This window comes from Lathamus discolor, chromosome 3 (assembly GCF_037157495.1).
Source record: "Lathamus discolor isolate bLatDis1 chromosome 3, bLatDis1.hap1, whole genome shotgun sequence".
Taxonomy (NCBI): Eukaryota; Metazoa; Chordata; class Aves; order Psittaciformes; family Psittacidae; genus Lathamus; species Lathamus discolor.
The window spans coordinates 33,685,938-33,706,213 of record NC_088886.1 but is presented as its reverse complement, the minus strand read 5'-3'; the positions used below and the strand labels follow the sequence as shown (position 1 = coordinate 33,706,213).

The 20,276-nt window shown below is 39.2% G+C and overlaps 1 protein-coding gene across 5 annotated transcripts in view; it reads left to right on the top strand.

Annotated features, from left to right (window-relative positions):
- Positions 1–20,276, top strand: part of NLGN1 (neuroligin 1) — a 482,423-nt gene that overhangs the window by 125,413 nt on the left and 336,734 nt on the right. For 2 of the 5 annotated variants that reach the window (XM_065674565.1, XM_065674561.1), the window contains exon 1: positions 8,978–9,015. The exons of the other annotated variants lie outside the window; for them this stretch is intronic. The gene's annotated coding sequence lies outside the window, so the exon portion shown is untranslated. Of the gene's footprint in view, positions 1–8,977; positions 9,016–20,276 lie in introns of those variants that run through there. 5 annotated transcript variants of the gene reach the window in all.

Sequence of the window (20,276 nt, the reverse complement as noted above, 5' to 3'; positions counted from 1 at the left end):
TGTCAGATAGGTTTGCTAATGCCAGGTGCTTTATCTTGTCTGGTCTTTGAAACCTACAACCAAACCAAAGATAATGCTGAAAGAGGCTGTCATTTATTTAGCATGTGCTGATGAGACAAGCACTATTATTTTGGTCTTTAGAGCAATAAATACTTCCTCAAAAAGAAAAGTATATCCTTCATTTTAGATTCAAATTTTAGCTCCATCTTTTGTAAACATGTTCATTTGTACCCATCACAAAACCTTTCATGCTGTGTATCTTGTAATTATTACATTGTGCTCATTCTTTGATAATTGCTTACCCCTACAATTCAGGGTTGTCAAGCACAACTTTGTGTTTTCATTTATTCTGTAAGTGCTGAACTCAGTCTAACAGAGCCTTAGGTTGATAGAAACACTGGGCTTAGGTTCACAGAGCCTAAATCCCATTTATAGCCCAGTGTTTCATTTTGGCCTTGAGAGACCCTAAGGCAGTTGCATAGACCAGGTGCTGCAAGTAGAATTACAGATGTGAAATATTGGACAGTCGCAGATGTATTTATATGCTTCTGCAGATATAGCCTTATTCACATCTGTGCCAGCCTCACTGCAAAATATTTACAAAACAAAAGGCTGTTAAGTGCTGTAGAGCTGACTGCTCAGCAGCAGTGCCTGTCATCCAGGACTGTTTAACCCACAGGTGGTTGTGGAAGAAGGCAAATACCACATTGTGATAATATAACAGGGGCCACTGCAACATCCCCTTTGCAAGCAAATGCCTCTTAACTCCTCTCTAATATACGTCATCTTGAAAAGCTAATATTTCCAGCATTAGGGTAATATTTGTGGTTTATTTCAGTGGAAGTTTGTTTGACTGAAGCCTGAATAAAGGCCTGAACCCTGAATAAAGGCCTGAAAATATAATAGAAATAAAGTTTTCTGAGGAAATGTACCTTTTTAAACACGGTGATTATGAAAAACTGTTACAGACATGTCTGTTTTGTTTGCAATTATAAGATACGTGAGCTTGCAAGCCTTTCTTGCAGTCTCTGAATTGCATGTGTGCAACACAAGCCGTGCATCACTAAAACCACTAAAACCAGTTGTAAATAAATAAAACGAGAAGCAGAGAAAAACAGATGCCATGCAGTTAGTACAGTTTAGTATTGAACCACAGTCATAACATCATATTAGATGCCTTATTATATTTGCCCATCCTGGAAAGAGGCTAGAGAAGCAGCGGCTGGCAGCTCAGGCGTGTGGAAAATGCAGCCACACTGTCTGCACCCTCTACTGGCTGATGGACAGACCACAGATGGGTTTGGTTTTTTTCTGAGCTGTAAGAATAATATTCTCAGCCTGGAATAATAATATTTGCCAGCAAACATTTTATAGCATCATTATTAAAAGTAATAGGAAATTTGGGTGTCCTATTTGTCTGGAATATGAAAGAAAGTGAAAGGTCTGAGAAATAGAAAACAATGAATTCTTTTGTCTTGCTACAGAAATGATTTGTCGAGAACCACTGTGCTCACTTTTTGTGGCAAGGGAATGAAAAAGTTTGCCACACAGAAAGAGATTAAGCTGCATTGTGCTTATTCTGAATGCTAGAGAGATTGTTCGTTAAGTTCTGCAAATGCCACGTGTGGAAAAAAATAGTATTCTGCAACCAAGACCTTCTAGAAATGTGAAAATTAAAATTCATGGTCATGTCTTTCTGGGTGTGGGATTCAGTTTAGCCCCAGATAGGTATTACAAAGTATTTGTATAGATTTAGCTTTCAGATGGTTCTAGCAGATCTTGTATAAAGAGCAACTGAGATTGCAAAGTCCATGTAGAGTGTGTGCTGTAACATGACCATAGTTTATAGAGGATAATATATTCTCCTGGGTTACAACATCAATTAAATAATGGGCTTTGAGAATGCTGCAGTTTATTGCCAGAAAGAAATTAACTTTCATTTTTGTTCTTTTTCTCCCTTGTCTGCCTACAAGGGTGTCAGCTAAGGCTTTCTTATGTTGTATTTTTCCTATCATAGCAGACGGACATATCAGCAAATATTTTGCATAAAAGAGAGGTGCTGTTTGTGTCTCCACTTTTCCAACGGGACTTGACAGCTAGCTACTTCAGGTCTGGTACTATCGTGTGTCTATGTGCAAGCAGAGACACAAAGGCACGTAATCTAACATGCACCCATTGCACAGTGAGAATGAAAAATTTAGCTGTTACTACTCTGCTATTAAATGACTAGAATAGGAGTTTACAGGAATAATATTAATGGGCTATAAATAATGGCTTAGTTATGCTACAGTGAGATTTTCAGAAATCACAAGTGATCTGCCTTCAGTTTACTTTATAAAAGTTACTGTATTTTTGAAAGGATTAATGTCGCTCCTCCTCCCCCAGTTGCCTCAGGTTCCCTCAGTTTAGGACCTCTTTACATGTCTTGTGCTTTGGAAATTCTTGGCCATCTCTGTACTCTCTGCTTTGCCTGTATGTTCTTGCCTGTACATGTCAGTTCTGTGTCATTTGTCATTGTGCAGTGAATCAGATTAGCAGACATCACAAGCTTTAAACCTTCCTAAGATAAGCAGGTGAATATATTACTGTTCGTACAATGGTGTTTTTATATTGATACTATCTCCTGGATTTCCCATCGCTGTTAGGCTGATTAATGCCTGCAAAATACAGGGTAATTTCTTTTATAAAGTGTTTTTCTGTTGGTTCATTATTTTCTAATGCTTATTATAGCTGAATTTCATAAACACATTGTATTGACTCCTCCACAGAAGCAGTTTGTCCTACATGACTCTCTCCTCTTTCAGAGGTTTATCAATGCCCCATAGCTGCACCTGCAAACAACTGTGCCTGCTGGTGCCAAACAGCTGGGGCTGGCAGAGAAGGCAGTGCCTGGGCAGTGCCAGAGCTGGCTGCTCTGCAAAGCCCTGCTCTGCTGGCTGATCCAGCACTGCCTCTTGACCGTCCTCTCCTCCCCTGCTTGGGAATCCCTAACCTCCTTCCTCATCCTTCTCCTTTGTATGGGAAGATGGTCTCTACCCTTGTGATAGAAAAATAAAAATGGATTAGATAGAGTTAAGACCAGGAAGGATGAAATAGTACACCACCCAGTCACTGGCAAAGCCAGAACAGGATATGCCCTGGACTCCCTGCTCAGTACCCAAACCCAAGGCTACACCTCTTCCAAATGCAGCTCACAAAATCCAGGTTGGAAAGTGATCTGCTGCTTTTTAAGAGTGTTTTCAAATTGCATCTTTTTCCATTGTCAGGAATTAAATGGGACTGTATGAGTTTTAATTTTAATTTACAGATCATGTTATTTGGTGTACCTGGAAAGAAATTTTGAGCAACAAAATTTTGGCTTTTTTGGAAAGTGGCCATAACAACAGCCAGGTTAATTATATTGGTCATCAAGTTATCAGTGCAGTTGTAACTGGAGGCAAACAAAGGGCAAGAGGAGCTGGTAGTAAAATCATGATGGATTTCACAGTCATCTTATTACTGCCTGATTCAAATAAGTATCTAAACGACTTTATCAGTATTAAAAGAGTGTCAAGGTTTCAGCAAGTCCTAATTCACAGGAGTTGAAACTTTCCTTGCTTATGAAAACTGACTGGTGAAAAAGTAAAGACATTCCTCAGTAAATGCATGTGGAAAACAATTTACTGTTTTTATTTGCAAATGCTAATAATCCAGGCTACATGTTAGTTTTTCTGATGAAGTTAGGTATTAGGAAACATAATTCTCAAATGAGGTTCCTCTAACTTCCATTTTATTACATCAGAGATAAAGTTGGCCCATAGTTCTCTGTCATTTGTTCACTGGGTCTAAAAGAATGTAAACTGCATGTAAAACTACCCTAGAGCACCAGCTTCCACAGGGAATGTTCCAGTGTGCTTTAAAATTTAGTGAGTCAGAAGTAACATACAGTATGTACTCTTTTCAACTATAGGTTTAAACTAATTTAATTAAAAAACCTTGAAATAGATTGGTTTTCACATAATGTAAACAGCAAACTCTTTGCAGAAATGCTTTTCATAATTAAAATAAATAAATAAAAGTCTAGCCCCATACTTTCCTGTATTTAGTCACTGCAAACTGAGGTACTGGTAGACTGTAACTTCAAAGAATAACTGAAATTTTGGGAATGAACAAAGCTATAAAACTTTTCTGAACTAAAAGTACTCACAGCCACATAAAAAAAGAAATTGATTTTATTATTATTATTAATTATTTTTAATTCAGAGTTCACTGGCAAGCTCAGTGTTGTAATGATTTGTAATCTACTGATTAAGTTCCATTAAGAACACTAGCGATGGCTTTATCAATATCAATCCTTTAACAGCACCCAAAAGAACCTGCAATTCTGAATCTCACAGTGACCATGGGTGGACTGTGCATACTTGAACATGTAGTAAACATGGGGGAACATTTAGAGAGGGGCTAGTCTGTAGGATCAGGTGTTGAGTCACCCTTGGATCCTGTTTGCTGCTTCTTCCCATTTCCTTGAGTGCTGTGTTTGGAAACACAGTAGTTCAAAGAAAACACCTTTGAGAAGTTCAGGTTGAATGGGTGTTTGAAGCCTTCCAGCAGAGCTTTTAATCCAGTAGGATTCCACTTCACAGAATGCTTTGCCATCTATCAGACCATTGGTCATGGCTGTTAATTAAATGAAAATGCAAAATAAATCTACAGTGCAGAGATGCAACATACCCAATTAAATATTCCAGTACAATGTGCTAATGATAAAAAGTGAATGTCACTGAGGGACAACCTGTATGATGTCAGAATACAAATCCTATCATACAACAAAATGTATGATTCTCATCACAGGCCGGGAGGAAGAAAAGCACTGGTCCTGTCCCCTGATGCCAGGTGTTGCAGAGCAGGTGGCAGTAGGGACACATGGGGTGTGGATACAGGCTTGGGGACTTCCGTGGATGAGTGTACAGTTAAAGTTGGAACCTTTAGACTGTGTGCACTGATTTTCTTGACTCTTGATATAGGAAAGTCTGACCATTCCTGGATGAGTTTTGCCAGACAAGCAAAATATCATATTTTTTAAAAATGTGGTTGTGTTACTATAAAAGAACAATACTGAAGAAAGAAAGTGATAAGCAAGTAATGATGGGTGTTTTAAGTGACTGAGGGACTGTCAGGCCCCTGTGTCTTTGTGTAGAGCTTTAATGGCTACACTGTGAAGAGGGATGGCCTCTTTAAGGGGCTCTTTTCTTGGCAAGGTTAAACCAAATGAATGGCAGTAACTCAGCAGTTACAGCTAACTAAAGCAGCTTACAGACAGGCGTTATAATTTCATTAAAGCTTTGGCAGTCAGGCCAATCTAAAGAATATAAATGGACAGAGGTGAGTAATCTTAAATACGTTTCATGAAATCAAAGAAAATATTTAATGAAGTTACTTGCAAGAAGCAATTTAATGAGCTATCTTGAGACAAGCAAGTTAATGGATATTTAGAATCTTCGATGTGTAAACAATTCCACCTTTTCTACCTATTAGAAAGGTTAATGTTTTTTCTTGAGAACTACAGTCTGATAAAATCTATACTTGAAAGTAAAGCATATTGCTATCCTAAGTTATATCTTCCAATAACTCATGAATCTTGTGTCACATGAAAAAACTTTCTTACTGTTAATGTTTCAGGTGCATACTTTAGGTACCTCAGATAGGCATTTTAGCTTGATTGCTAGTTGGTAGCTTTCTTTTAGCTTTTGATTGTATGTTTTGCTCTTTAAAGAAGTCAGGTGCTTAGGTGAGGGTTGTCTGAAGAGCTTCATGTTCGTAAAACAGAGAAAATGGAGTAGAGTTAAATTTTATAATGTTGCAGAATGCTGGACTTTGAGATTTCTGTGGATTTACAGTATATGGAAATTTATCTCTATTTCTTTCCATTATTTTAATAAATGCAGATAAGACATCCCTGTCAAGACTCAGCTGAATGAAATATTAACTAATGCCATCCTTTAACCCAGTTTTGCATTCCTTAGATTCTAATAAAGGTGTAATTTCTTGACATGCAGCATATTGAAACATATTTAGCAAAGTCCTGATCAGCTATGAGCTCTTCTCCCCCTTCTTTCAAAATTAGTCCAAACACTCTTTAGACGTATATGTACGTATACATAAATACGTGTATAGGCCGCTTAAGTCTTTAAAGCGGGGACATACTTGATGTAGACTGAATCATTAGAAACTACACTAGTAATACAGTAGTATAAGGCCTGAGGTGGTGTTATCACCAAATTTATGTTCAGGCACAGATCTTACTATCACTTCCCAGTATAGAGAGACTAATCTTGTACTTTGTTCTCCCAAACCTATATCACTTCCTAGACCTCCACAACTTTCAGGAGCTGAAGACAAATCTTGTTCCCCAAAAGCCAGGACTCCTCTTTCCCCAGCAATATTTTGGATGAGAGGAGAGCTGTTGTGCTACCAAGCTCCCTGGAGGGAAGAAGGAGAAATGTGGAAGCGTGGAGGCGATGAGTAGAAAGAAAGATAGTGGGGAAGTTCTGGAAAGGGATCCCAACACTGGGGGCAGGCCACAGCAAGTGTGATGCTAGGTACGACCTGTTACCACGTATCACTGCTGAAAGAGGGCGTTAAAGCAAAACAATGTGCTCTAACAACTATGTGCCATTCCTATGCAACTGAAGATGGGTTAGAACCAGGTGGAAGCTTCATGGCCAAAGGTGAGATTGTAGCAAATTGGATGGAAATTATCAGCTTCCGCTCCCCCCCCCCCCCCAAATGTGGTAAAGAGATGAATGGGCAGATTTTTTCACATAATTAGTGAAATACGTGCTTAAATGATACATGAGGTGTTCACCTAATGGCTTGGGGAATTCCTTGGAGTGAGAACAAAACTTCCACACCTCGATTCCAATGTGTCATCAAGTGACAGTAAGGGTGCAGTTACTTTATGTCACCAATATTTCTTTCTTTTCAGTGAGAAAACAACCCAGAGATAAAATTACTCCGAGGTTTTATGTGGATAAAGAATGGTGGAATAGCTCATCTGGTATCGCCCTCTTTGGTGATAGTTTTTAGGCTGTTGGTTGATATGTGACTGGTGGCAAGTGATTGATATTCATGTGCACTTTTTTTTTCTAGTTTTGAAACCTTTTTCTCCCCCATAGTGTTCTCTTGAGAGTAATATAACAACATGCATAGGATTACTCTGTCAGCAAAGAGTATGTTCTGCCTTTTCCTCCCACATCTGAGAACCATATGCTTTCAGTGACAGTGAAAGAGTTAAATTTCAGAGTACTGAAGGATGCTGGCCTTTGGAAATTAATCATGGACTACAATAATTATTGATACTTACCAGATGAAAAATGTGCCCAGGATACAATTATTCCAGAAATGTCACAGGATAAACTGCTACTGTGTCCTGTCATTCCTGCCATGGACATTTAGACATAGATCCTCAGTGGGATGTAGAGACAGAAATATCCCAGCAAGGCTGGGGCTGGCCTTGGCTTCACTGGGATGTGCTCTCAGGTGAGGGGTGTAAAAGCTTATCAAATTATTGAGCACTTTCAGACCTTGCCTGGGGCTGTATGCTTGGAAACATGAGTGGGTGTGCTGTGCTTGATTAGTGTCAATATTTTAAAACGAGGTGGATGTTAATGCAACAAAATACAGGTTTATTTTTTAAACACAATGTGAAGTCTCTCTAAAATAACAGGAAATATTAATGAGCGCTCTACAAGAAGCTTAACGTGGGATGCTTATAATCTTTTAGTGTGTGTTTGTGGCTGTTCTTTAAAAAATTAAGAGACTTTTCAGATTTTGGACTATTTTTCTTTCCCTTCTGATCTGGCCTTCCTTCCTCCCCACATACCCCGAGTTGCCAGCTTTCATTCTCCACTGTGATCCTAGAAAGCATGAAGGCCTGGATCAGAGAATTTTAATTTTTTTTTTTCTCAAAAGAAAGTAGGCAATGAAAAATAATGAAAAGATTTCAAGAAACAGCCGGAGGAAAAAAGTCACACAGATCTTATGTGCAGACAGTGATGGTCTAAGTAACTAAGATCATGGTTTATTGCGGAATTATACCCATGAGAAATATCTGAGTCTTGCACACAGGTATAATTTAGCAAGAAGCAACAGCCTGCACGCAGGCAGGTGTACACAGCGGTTTTTATCCCACGCTGGCAACACTTTATCCCCCCTATCTACACAAGGGTGCATGTTCTTCATGCGGCTGCATGTAGCCACAGGAGAGGCACCCCCGAACCCGCTTTCCTGCCGTGGCGCCTCCATGTATGGCTCCACGAGGGTCCCCCGGAGGTAGGGGCAGTGCGGTCTGAGAGCGGGGCTGGGAGCAGCGCCGAGGCGGTGCGGAGCGGGGCCGGGAGACGGGCTGGGGCGGTGCGGAGAGGGGCCGGGGCTACCCGCGCCATTCGCCGCGCCGCCGCTGGGGGTATCTTTGTACCATTTTTCATCCAGCAGCAATTTGGAGTGGAAACGTGTAATAGGGGAAAAAGCAGGGTTCTCGGCGGTTTTAGCGAGCCGCGCATCCAGGAGCCAAAAAAGATTAACACAGACACGCACACACACGCACCCCCTCCGTACATACACACACACGCACCCCTCGGGGCACCGTCGCGATCACCCGCCGGACATCAAGCGAAAGGGATTCGTCTGGAGGGCAATTTTGGCTCGGGGGAGATCTATTGGATTAGTGGGATTATCTGCTTGCAGACGGAGAGAAGTAGCGTTTGATCGTTTCTATTGCTTGCCTGATGGTCGGATTTAAATGGAGGTGGCTCGGCACGGATAAGGCTGAATTCCGGATGGGGATTTCCAGCCCACCCCTCCCCTCTCCCCGATCCGAGGAAAGGGGAGAAAATTACCTAAAAATCGATATAATTCGGAAGCGTCCGAGGCACGATTGAGAAACCTCCAGCCCACAGCAGCTGGGCGAGAGCCGGAGGAGGCGAATCCACTGAATTACGGTTTCAGCTGTGATTGCAGAAAAGCGGCCGTGAACTGGTAAATACTTTGATGCTCTCGGCGTGCAGGGCGAGCCCGGGTCGGGCTGGGCTGGAGGGGCGGCGTCGCAGGGCTCTGCACCCCCGGCCCCAGCCAGGGTGGCTGCGGGGCCGAGCCGGGGGGGCTTTGCCGGTTTAGGAACCGTGTGTGCGTGTGCAGGGAAATGGCATTTAGCTGCTGCAGCGGGGCTGGGGTGCAGGGCTGCGCGGCTGCGGTGGCGAGCGGTGCCCCGGGGGGAGCTGCGCGGAGGCAGGAGCCGGGGCGGGGGGGGTGTTCGCAGGGAGATTTACACACACGCACCCCCCGCACCCCGCTCGCCGCCCGCACCGGTCCATCCCGCACCTGCCGCAGGCGCGGCCCGCCCGCCGGCTCCTGCCCCCGCCCGGGAGAGCGAACTTTTCCTGCGGGCCCCCCCGCCCCGGGAAGCGTCGCCTCGGCCCGGGTCCTGCTCCCAGCCCCCCCGCAGCGCCGGTCCCCTCCCCGGCTGCCGGGCCTGGCGGGGGTCGATTGATTTATTAATATATTTTTTTTCTTCAGAGATGTTCTCCTTGGGTGCTGAGTACCGGGCTTGCTCCCCCCGCTTCCTTCCCTTCCCCGTTCCTCTTCCTGACGATTGCACTACAGCCTCAGCTCTACTTGCTGAAGGAAAATCAATTTTCAACAGGTTTAATTAAAATTAATCAGCCAAATTACTTAATATTAATTGACTTATAATTAAAGGCAGAAAGTTACCTTGGAATCAGGAGAAAGGATATCATCTCGAATCATTTTAAGGATGCGTATGGTTTCCGAGCAATTACATTAAAATAATTGTTTAAATAAAACAAAACAGAGCTTGATTAAAGTGGGGTGTTCTGGCTGCTGTAGGTGACACAGTCTGGAAGAGCTGTTTTCTTCTGTAAATTTGCTGACCTTTTTAAAGGAATATCATTTTAGTTTGACACTGGTTTTGCTTTCTGGAAGGCCAGTTTGTTTTAGCTCTAACAACTACGGTATTAAAAATCCACTAGTATAAAATTGCAATATATCCCATAGAAGCTATAAATATCAGAGTGAATGTTTTTAGCGTGTTTGGATGTTCTGTGAATTTGAAATGAAGAAGATTTTTCTTTTTTTTTTTTCTTTTTTTTTTTTTTTTTTTTCCCCCAGCATAAGTGTAAGAAATTGTTTTAGGAAATATTTTCTCTGGTACTGTCATCCACTGTGGCAGTATTCGCATTTATTTGGAGCCTTAGTGGGACCAGACCATTCTGATAAATTCACAGAGATAATTTGTATCTGAAACCATGTTTTTGTGACGATGCTTAAAATAACTTTCTCATGCTCCCTTAAGACCTAGGTTGTTTTTTCAGGTTGCTTGGTTTTTACAGTAACAGCATTTTTAATGCATCGACAGGCTACTGTTACTGGTGAAAGAGCAACACTGTGCTCTGGGACCTTTTTTCCTACTTTTTTACTGGGCTGGCTTAATTGAAGCAAGGGGTACTTAGGAAATTGCGTATAGTTTATTACAGGCACCTGACAAGTGGAAGACCCATGCATACAAATGGACATTTAAAAATAAAGCCCATTATTCAGCGCCCTGATTTTCAAAGATACTGATTCCCATTGACTGCACTGAGACTTGTGTGAGCTCAACAGCTGTAACATGCAGCCCACTTTCGCATCTTTGAAATTAGATTTGCAGATTCAGAGCCAAAAGCTAAGTAGCCATGTTTGGAAATACTGGTTGGGCAGGTTTTTATATCTTTTTCTCTTTTCCCCCCATTTTATTTCTGGTGCAGGATGCAGGGTTAAAGACAACTGCTTTTTAGTTACTTTTGATAGATGACACTGGTTTTCTTTGACTAAAGCTACAGACTGCAGCAATGTTGCAAAAGCAGTTTTGCAGTAAATGGTTAGGGGGTCCTTATATACGTATGAAGAGACCCTGTTTATTCTACATATTTCATATGAATCATACGCAGACCACAGGAAGAAAAATGAGGCTGAGGATAATCATACTGAGTGTGCTGGGAAGCAGGATTTGGCTGCACACCTCTGTTTTGTGATTAATGAAAGCCATCAGAGAGTGTTCAGGCTGCTTAAAGCAGTAAGTTGTGTAGAAGCAAGGAGAAGAGCTGTCGTCCTGGTACCGCTTTGGTTATCTTACCCCTTTTCTATGGCAGGATAAGAAGATAGCACCATAGCTGTTGATACTTAAACATCCTTAACAAAGTGGGTTTGCTCTGCATTATTTGGCTGGAGGTGGAGCAGTCTGCTGCGGAGGGTTATTTAAAGACTGGGACAGAGCTGTAGGCAGATAAATTGATTTGCAAGTGAATGGAGGATTTGAACATGGTAATGGTGGTGGTTTTATTTTTTATCAGTTTGCATATTTAATATCCACTGGCATACACAGAAGCATAAACCACTCTAATTGTTCAAATGGTGTCTGGGGAAAAGAGAAGAAAGCAGAGGCTTAAATAGGGTCTCAGTTCATAATGGATTGGCTTGCCTTTCTTTATTAAAAGCAAATATACATTTCTTTCTAATAGAGATGTGAAGCTGTATTACAGATCCTTGGCTAGCTTTGAATTATTTGTTTGATGTCATATTTATTATGTTTTTTTAATCACATGAAAAGTAGTTAAAAATTAAATAGTGAAAAAGAAGGGCAAAAAGAGACAGACAATCTTTGAAAGCAAATAATGAAAAGGCAACATTTTCCCACAGAATCAGTAGAAGCCCTTGTGGGTTTCTTTTAATAAAGGATGAGCAGTGGTCAGTCTGATCCACTAAACAATATAATTTCTAATTAGTCCTAGGTATCTGTGTATGGTTAAGTGTAACAACTAATGATAAATAGATCCTGAGCAATGAATAAAGGCTGTTAAAAAAGCATATTTGCATTACTGTAGCCCTGCTTCTGAGCTCTGCATTATGAGGGAATGTGTGTATTCAGAAGGGGATGCCTGCCTGCTACCTGGGCGTTGCAGAAGAGTTTGTGTGGGAGGGAGGGAGGAACTTAGAGGATACAAAAAAAAAAAGAAGAAGCTGATGGGAAACTTCATCACGTATCACATGTTGAAAGCACTTCCTGTAGTTTTAATGATAAATGATGACATTAAATTCCCCAGAATCACTACTGAATGATAACAATTACAAGGGGAAATCATGTTGACTTCCTGGGGACTCAGCTTCACGTTTCCATCTGCCTCTGACGACCCTACATGTTTTCCAGCAGACTTTGTTTTCATACCTCTTAATTGCTCATTAATAATATGCTGTGTATTATCCAGGGATAAAAAGTGACTAGTTGGATACTTAGTACTATGTTCAAGTTTTTATGTGCACCCACTCTACCATGCCACTTTTCACTAAAAAGGGCCACCATCTGCCTGAATCCATGGGCCACAGTGTCTACTGTAGATATCCTTATGGTGGTAATCAAGCCATATAAAGGTCTGGGCTGCATACTTCAGGATAAAATGATTTTCCACTGCTGTGGGCAAATCAAAGATGAGGCCATTAAAAGAACAGCAGTTGGAGTTCCCTTTTCCCCATTTCCTGAATTTTTCTGTTTTGTCCTCATATTTTCTGCATAATCAGTTGTAGTTGTAGTGCTGCCTTTGGGTAGTCTGTTACTTTCCACTGATGCTTGGCTAGGTCTTTTGTGCTGTATTAAGGGGGAATGTAGTGCTAGGAAATTAGCAACGTGGCTGTAAAATCATAAAATTGATCAAGGGTGCTTTACAAATACTGTGTTCCAAGTGAATTGTATTCCTTTAACCAAGCAGAGAACTTAAATGGCAATTTAAAAGTAAGTTTTCTGAATCTCCTCAATCAAATCCTGCATAGAGATGCCATTAGCCCACTCGTTGAACCGTTTCTGGGAATTTAAGGAAGGGAGTACATTTATGTTGTACTTTTTGTTTTTATTTAATTCTATCTTGTCTGAAGCTTTTAAGTTCAATGCCTGAATTTAAAATTATTCTTCAACTTCTGCCTTCCAAACCCCATCCCCCAGTTTCCAAAAAAAGTACTTGAAAGCAGTAAAGTGTTATGTAGGCACATAGAGTTAGAAATACTCGTGAGGAGAAAATGACAGATTATTTAGGAGAAACCTTACTACGTAGAGATACTGAATATTTTGACATCCTTAAGCCTGTGTAATATAGGCATTGTGGGATGGAGCTTTTGTTTCTTCAACTGGTTTCACAAAGATGTCTTATTTCTGTGGAGGCTTGTGCCCTGAAAGAGTCACCATGAGACCCTGCTGCTGGTTAGGACACATTTTTCTCGCTGAAGGCATGGTCAGCATGACCAGGACATGACCACAGGGAGATCTGAGACTAGTTGCTGTAGCTTAAATGAGTGTCTTACTCACAGATAGTGGTAGAAAATGAAAACAGGACAAGGAGCTGAATAACAGGAGCTACGCATGAAGTCAGATGGAAAGAGTAAATCTTTGTAGACATTTAATGGTGTTATATTCTAAGCTTTCGGGAAATTTTATTTGAAATTTTTTTACAACAGTAAATATAGTCTGTGCTATATCCTATTTCTATTTCATGTGAGAGAAAAATTCCGCGTCTATGGCACAACAGTTTACTGCTACCATTACTGCAGACTTTATAGATCAGAGATGTGTCAGCATGTTAGCTTTAGCTGTAATGCTTTTTTTTGGTGTGAAACCTTATGGACCTTGCAGCCACTTTCTCATACTGACACTCAGAAAATGTTCAAGTTCTCATATTTATTATTTAATTTGCTTCTTATATAAAGCAACAGAGCTTTTCGATACATGAATATGAAGCCAAAAATGACAGGCAGGCATGAATGGGACTAATGACTTTTAATAATGCACATATTGGAAACTGCTAAAGGAAGTTTAATTAAGAAAAACAAGTTAAGCATGAAATTCATTTTGGAACAAATGCAAGTAAAGTCACAGATACACAGAATACTACATCACAGGAAGGGGGACTCTCAAGTTGATAGGTCCCTATAATGCCAATACTGTGCTTGAAATGTAGTATGCACTCTACAATTCTGGAAAGCATGGTAACACTACTGAAGAGCACTTCTGAAGCTGAGTTAGAGATTTGGGTTTGTGATTAACGGATTATATTTATACCTCTGTGGATTTTATGATGAGTTGGAATTTGATCTCAATTAGGCTGGAATTGAGACCAGAATCTTTTCAAGTAAAGCATTTGCTCTTTTTTGTGCCACAAGGAAGTTTGTTGAGCAGGTTGTTTTGTTTTGTTTGTTTTTTTAATTCATCTTATTGAAGAGCTAGTTATTGATCTAACTCTACAACAAGGATTTTGTATTCTTTGGAACTGTTATTCTATGGTATTCAGATAGAAAAATGATACATAGACAAATCTGAGTTCATTCAAATATCTTAGCTTTCAAGAGTTCTCTCTCAAGGAATTGTAATAACTGTCTTTTAGCTTTTTTAATCTTCCAATTTTTTTATCTTAAATGCCACAAAAATAGAAAAATAAAAAAGTATCTTTCGTATGAATCTGATATGAAAGCTTGCCTTAGGAGGTGAACTAGCACTACAGATAGTATTATTGTTGATATTATAATTGTATTAAAGGTAGCAAACAAAATCCAGTTTACTTTTCTCATGTGCTTAACCCCAGTGAACCAAGGGTCAGCCACAAATGTATCAGGTAATAAACTTTATTACTAATTCTGTAGCTTAATTTTTCATCTGCAAGACACAATAAAAAAACCACTTCATTTTAGGGGCCTCTAGGGTAGGTTCTAGTACACTCTTTTAGAGTGATCAGATGAGAAGCATGGTTCACAAAGTGTTAACCAAAGCAAGTTAAATCCACTTGGCTTTATGATATACAGCACACAGATTTCTATACTGAAGATCTCAGATGAGAAACATCTGGGATATTTTTTCATCTGGTATGACCTCTGATTAACGTGAGTTCAGTTGAATTTCTATAGTAGGTCAAAAAATCTTCATGTCCTCAAGCACACTACTGCCATCAACAGAATAGCCATTTGATCATTTAGCTGAATAGTTAAGAGGACTCAAAAGCGAGTATAATGCGTGGTCCGTTTAAGAGTTAACTGTAAGCTGCTAAAAGGAATAAAGGTTCACTTCAGTGCCCATTATATTCCAAGTCAGTGCATCTGTCATTTTTAATTTAAATCTGTATTACTTAGCTGTCTAAAACTTTACACATAAGTGACAGAGTTACCCATTCTTTCTGTTATGGGTAAAATCACCATTTCGTTACCTACTTGCTGTGCAAAATGTCAGACAGCTATAGTCCACATTAAAAAATTGCAGCCAACTTCTGGTAATATAAACAATTACTTCAGCTAAGAAATAGAATTATTTTAAGAAAATGATTTATTGATGTGCGTAAATGGAAAATAATGAGACTTAAGTGACCCTCTTCTCATAGGTTTGTCTATTTAAAAATAAAGCTTAATAGAAAATTATGATCAGAAGTCTTTCTATTTTGGCAGACTAAGTTGCAGAAATTATTTAAAAGGATCTTTTGATCATGAAAATACTAATTAATAATGAGTTAGCATTAGTGAATATTTCCACTAATGGGGAAGAACAAAAATACAGTGAATGACATTTTAAATGAGTCTTACAACATCTACTTAGTTTAATTCAACTTCTCACTAATGTGTGCTACACTGTGTTGAATACTGTAGTAAATATTTTTACTAATTTGCTTGTAAGGTTTTATGTACAAAACATCCTATTCAGTTGAGGTGAAAGAATGGTACTGAGGAATCAGTCTCTCCGATCTCAGAGTGATTCATCTATACAGTTTATAGCACCTGGAAATCCTTATCCACTGGGTTGTGCAGCCCTGTGTAGCTTAACACTTGTAATCTTACACCAGTGTGGGGTGGGATTGTGACCCATCAGAATAATGCCATATTCACACCTTTGTTGGCGATCTCAGCAAATGTTGTGCATCTCTATAGGGTTGGATTTGTTTTCAAGCTGCTTTCTGAAACTTCCAGACCTGTAGTTGCTTTCAGGTGGAGGAGGTGCTGGCATGTGGGAGCTAACCAACCCCCCACAGAGCCATACCCTTCTTAGGTGTATGTATTCAGGACTGCAGTCTCCTCTATTATAATTTCATACACCTGTAATTTTTTTAATGTATGTAGTGAATTTTTTTTTTGAACTAAGTATATGTAAATCCCTTCCCTTCACCAAGTATTTTTGGAAATACTGTTTAAAAGTCTTTACTACTACATAGGGAAAAAATATGCTGTGTTTGACACAGTGCTTCCCTTTGCTAACTTGGGAATGCTAACTTGAAATGTGAATGAAGAGATGGGAAATTCTGTGATGCATCTGAAGGATTTATCTGACCATGTTTACAGTTGGTGTGTTACACCAATGTAGTCTTTACCCTGGATCAGCCTCTTTCCTTTAATGGCTTCTGTTCCACTGGCCACGTTCCTGTTTGTCATTGTAGCATATTTCAGAACATGGATTTCTCTTTAGAGACATGAAACAACTCTGGGCTCTTAGTTCTAAGTAGAGACTGTTGTAAGTAAAAATGGATGCAAATGTCGTTGTTTCTGCAAAGTAGCATTTGTGTTTTGAAATGAAGCAGCATTGTGTGCAGTTCAAAACTCTTACAGTTGCTTTCTATGAATATTTGTGCAGTTGGGATTTACTAGCAAAACTGAGGTGGAAAGGAGTTTTTAAGCATGAATATCAAATTACTGGGTACCTCTTCAGCTAAAAAGAAAACAGCCGGTGGTTTGGAGATAATCATAAGAATGCCTTTACATGTGCCGAAGCTGGCATATGGCTGTAAGCCTTGAGTGCCACCAAAGGTTTTATTAGTCCATTGGAACTATTGACAGGTGGTGCAGTTCAAGCCATCCCTTAAGATTTGATGCTCTTTGCATGAGTAACAAAGAGAAGTTTAGCTGTTGCAGTTTGCAGCAGATGTAAACTGTTGTGGGATGCCTGGTGTCATTGGAAATGCAAAGATGCACTGAAGTTATCTTGGATTGCTTGCTCCTCAGCATACTAAATGCCTCTCTAAAGTATTTCAGAATCTGAGCTATAAAGTAATTTAAATTCAGAAAGGAAGATCATAAAATAATAGATGAAAGGAAAAAAAAAAAAAAACCTTTATATTGTGTAGACTGTTCCAATGACCATGAAAGACTTTATCAAATACTTTTTACAGTAGAATTCATTTGTATTAGCACAGGGACCAGTTGCGATCTTCACATCTAGACAATAGTAAAATCTGAAGATTTTTCTCCTCCTCCTCCTCAGATCCACAAGAAGCTTACCCCAAATCGATCATCAGTACTCCTTATTCCCCTGCTCATCTCTCTGATCATTCCTATTCGCATTTATTACTTCTCTTTCCACTGATTCCTGTTCAGTCAAGTCCAGATACCAATGGATAGTCCTATGTAGATAACTTGGTGGAGGACTAAAAAAATTTTGTCCGACATTGACCCTCAACAATTAAAACATCCCCCAGGCTCATTTCCTTGTTGGCTTTCCATCTAGTGCTTGAAGTAAAATTTTGGCATAAAAGTCTTAAAAGATTTGAGTAATCTCAGCCTCTTTCTTTCTGTGAATTTGTGTTTTTAATGTTATAGCTTCAGGGCAGCCAGTGACAGGCTTGAATGTTCGACCTCTCAGTCTCAAAAATAAACTGTTACTTAGCCATTTAGAAAGAAAGACTTGTGAAGGAAAACAAACAAACAAACAAAAATATCCAAAATTTAAGTTACAAATACGGTGCAAATCTGTTGATTCCAATTCTGCAAGTGCTTTCCAATTTACTGCCCTGTGTAGCTTATACATTTGTTCACTGACACCAGCTACTACCCAACAGTTAATTAATCAAAAATAGCCAAACATAGTATTGCATTATATTCTTACCTTTTTAGACTCCTGTCTCTGTCTTGCAGTAAAACCTTGTTTATGGGAGGCAGACCAGAACTTTAGATCGCAGCAGAACTGTTCAGCTGCAATGGCAAAACAGCTGAAGGACAAGCTTAAAACTATAGCCCAGGCATAGGATTTGTGTTGAATTTGCCATTTAGGTATCAAGTGTATGAAAAAGTTGTCTTAGATCTGACTGAAAAAATAGTTTTAGACAGGTCTTAGACTCTTAAAGTGCTGAATGACTTATTAGTAGCAATTTGGTAATTTTCCATGTTGAGCTAACTCATCAGCTTGACATGTAGGGCGCTATTGTTTGGCATAGCTATGTTGAATTTGGTTTGTCCTCAGACCTCCCTAGACCATGTAAATTAGCTGGAGGGTTACTGAGGTTAGGTTCCTGCTATTTACAAGTTTAAATTTGAGAAAGAAGATAGATTACATTTTTCCACTTCAGACAGGAAAAAAACAAAAAGCTAGGATTCGAAGACCTAGTGGAAAAGGTTTAAATCTGTAGAGGTTTTTGAATACCACTAAGAAATAAGCTTCCATCTTTCCATAACCTACTGTACATCAGCCCAGAAGAGTAAAGTCGTACTTGCTGCTTTCTGTTCTGGCACTTGTCTATGTATTTCTCAAGTAATATCCTGCTACCTTCAAGATTTGAAATGCAACAAAGCAACAGTCTTCCAAGAGGCAGTTGTCTGCATGCCATTCTGTGTAAGTTTATTAAACTGAATGCTAACATGTACATCAAGTTTGGGGAATTATTTTCTGCAGCTAAATTGGTGTGTTTCCAGCAAACACTGAAAATTTGAAACTGGAGAATAGAGGATACAAGCCTGTTTGTTAATGCAGTTTCACAGTGAAGGTGTTAGAATTAGCAGAGAAAGAAAGGGAGAGAGAAAATTATAGAAAAGCTTCATCTATCTCCTTATTGCCTCCTGAGATAGATTGTTCAGAGCTAAAGGAACACTAGACATGAACCAAATCTCCTGCTGTCCTATATAGCTTTTACAATCTCCTTTTTAATAACCCAAACTGCAGGGTAGTCTGACTATTACACAAGCCGTTCTTTTGAATTCTCTCTACAATGTGTATAGACATGATAAAAAAAAAACAATCCTCATTAAAGCTGCCAATGCTGTTTTAAAAGCCGGTGGTTTAAGATGTTTCCTATACAAAGCAAAACACATTTCTTGTGCATTACACACTGCTTAATCGGGAGTGTAAGATTACACTGGTATGTTGCATATATTGTAAGTCGTAGTGGAAATGTGTTTAACATGAATATGGAAGTTATAATGATATGCACTGAGCAATTTTCAGAAGTGCTGGAACACAGCTTTGTGTGACAACCTCTGAGCTGAAGTAGTTGAAAATAAGATCTGGAATTTGAGATTATACAGTCTGTGATCCTAACTGATTGTTTTTCTAGGATATTGTTCAGTCAGCATGCGGGCGTATGAAAGATAAGATATCTCCTGTCCTGTGGGAACGTTTATTGTTTCTGTTATAAATTGAGGATAGTAGGGATTTGGTGCATTCATCATGCGTTTTCATTTTTCACTCAAGTCAGTAGTTTATAAGGAATGCAGGATTGGTCTTAAGTAAAAACTCTGATATTCAGCTCCATCCCTAAACTATCTGTTCATATCCTTTTCCAAATCTGTTTTGAAAAAAGAGCACTGAGGTCCAGTTATGTGCAAATTCAGAGTTTGCCCTTCCCTTTAGTGGGAGCAGATTTTGATCCTTTGTTGATGTGAACATTTCACCCTTGTATGTGTTTTTTATCAGCTATCAGAAACTTGTGAAATAAGAAAACCATATAAAGTATGGTAATTCAGATTATCATTAAAAAGCACAGTAATTAATGTTATCCATACAAATATATTCCAGTTGCCTCAATGTTTTAATAAGAAGTTGTATTTTAAAATGAACAACAAAAAGTTTGTATGTATTATAATCTGCTTTTAATGAGATAAAATGCATTTGAGTCTTTAGTATGCCTAACTTAATTTCATTATCTTCTGATTTAAAAAATAATCAACTTGTGCAAACAAGGTGAAAATTGATTATGAACTGATTAAGTTAAATAAAACATTAACATAAACACTTATGTAATGTAGCCTGTGAGCAAATTACTTAATTTTTAAAAAGATGAATTTTAAAAATGTGTTTTCTGTGGGTTCTGCTTATTCTGAAAAATCTCTATAAATTCAGCAGGTGACGTTACAGATAAACCAGTAGTGAGTGTTTCACCTGCCACTTCATGGACCCATAAGCTACTGCAGTTTTACTTACATGACTCTAGCAACTATTAATGTATGTAAATAATTTGTGAAAC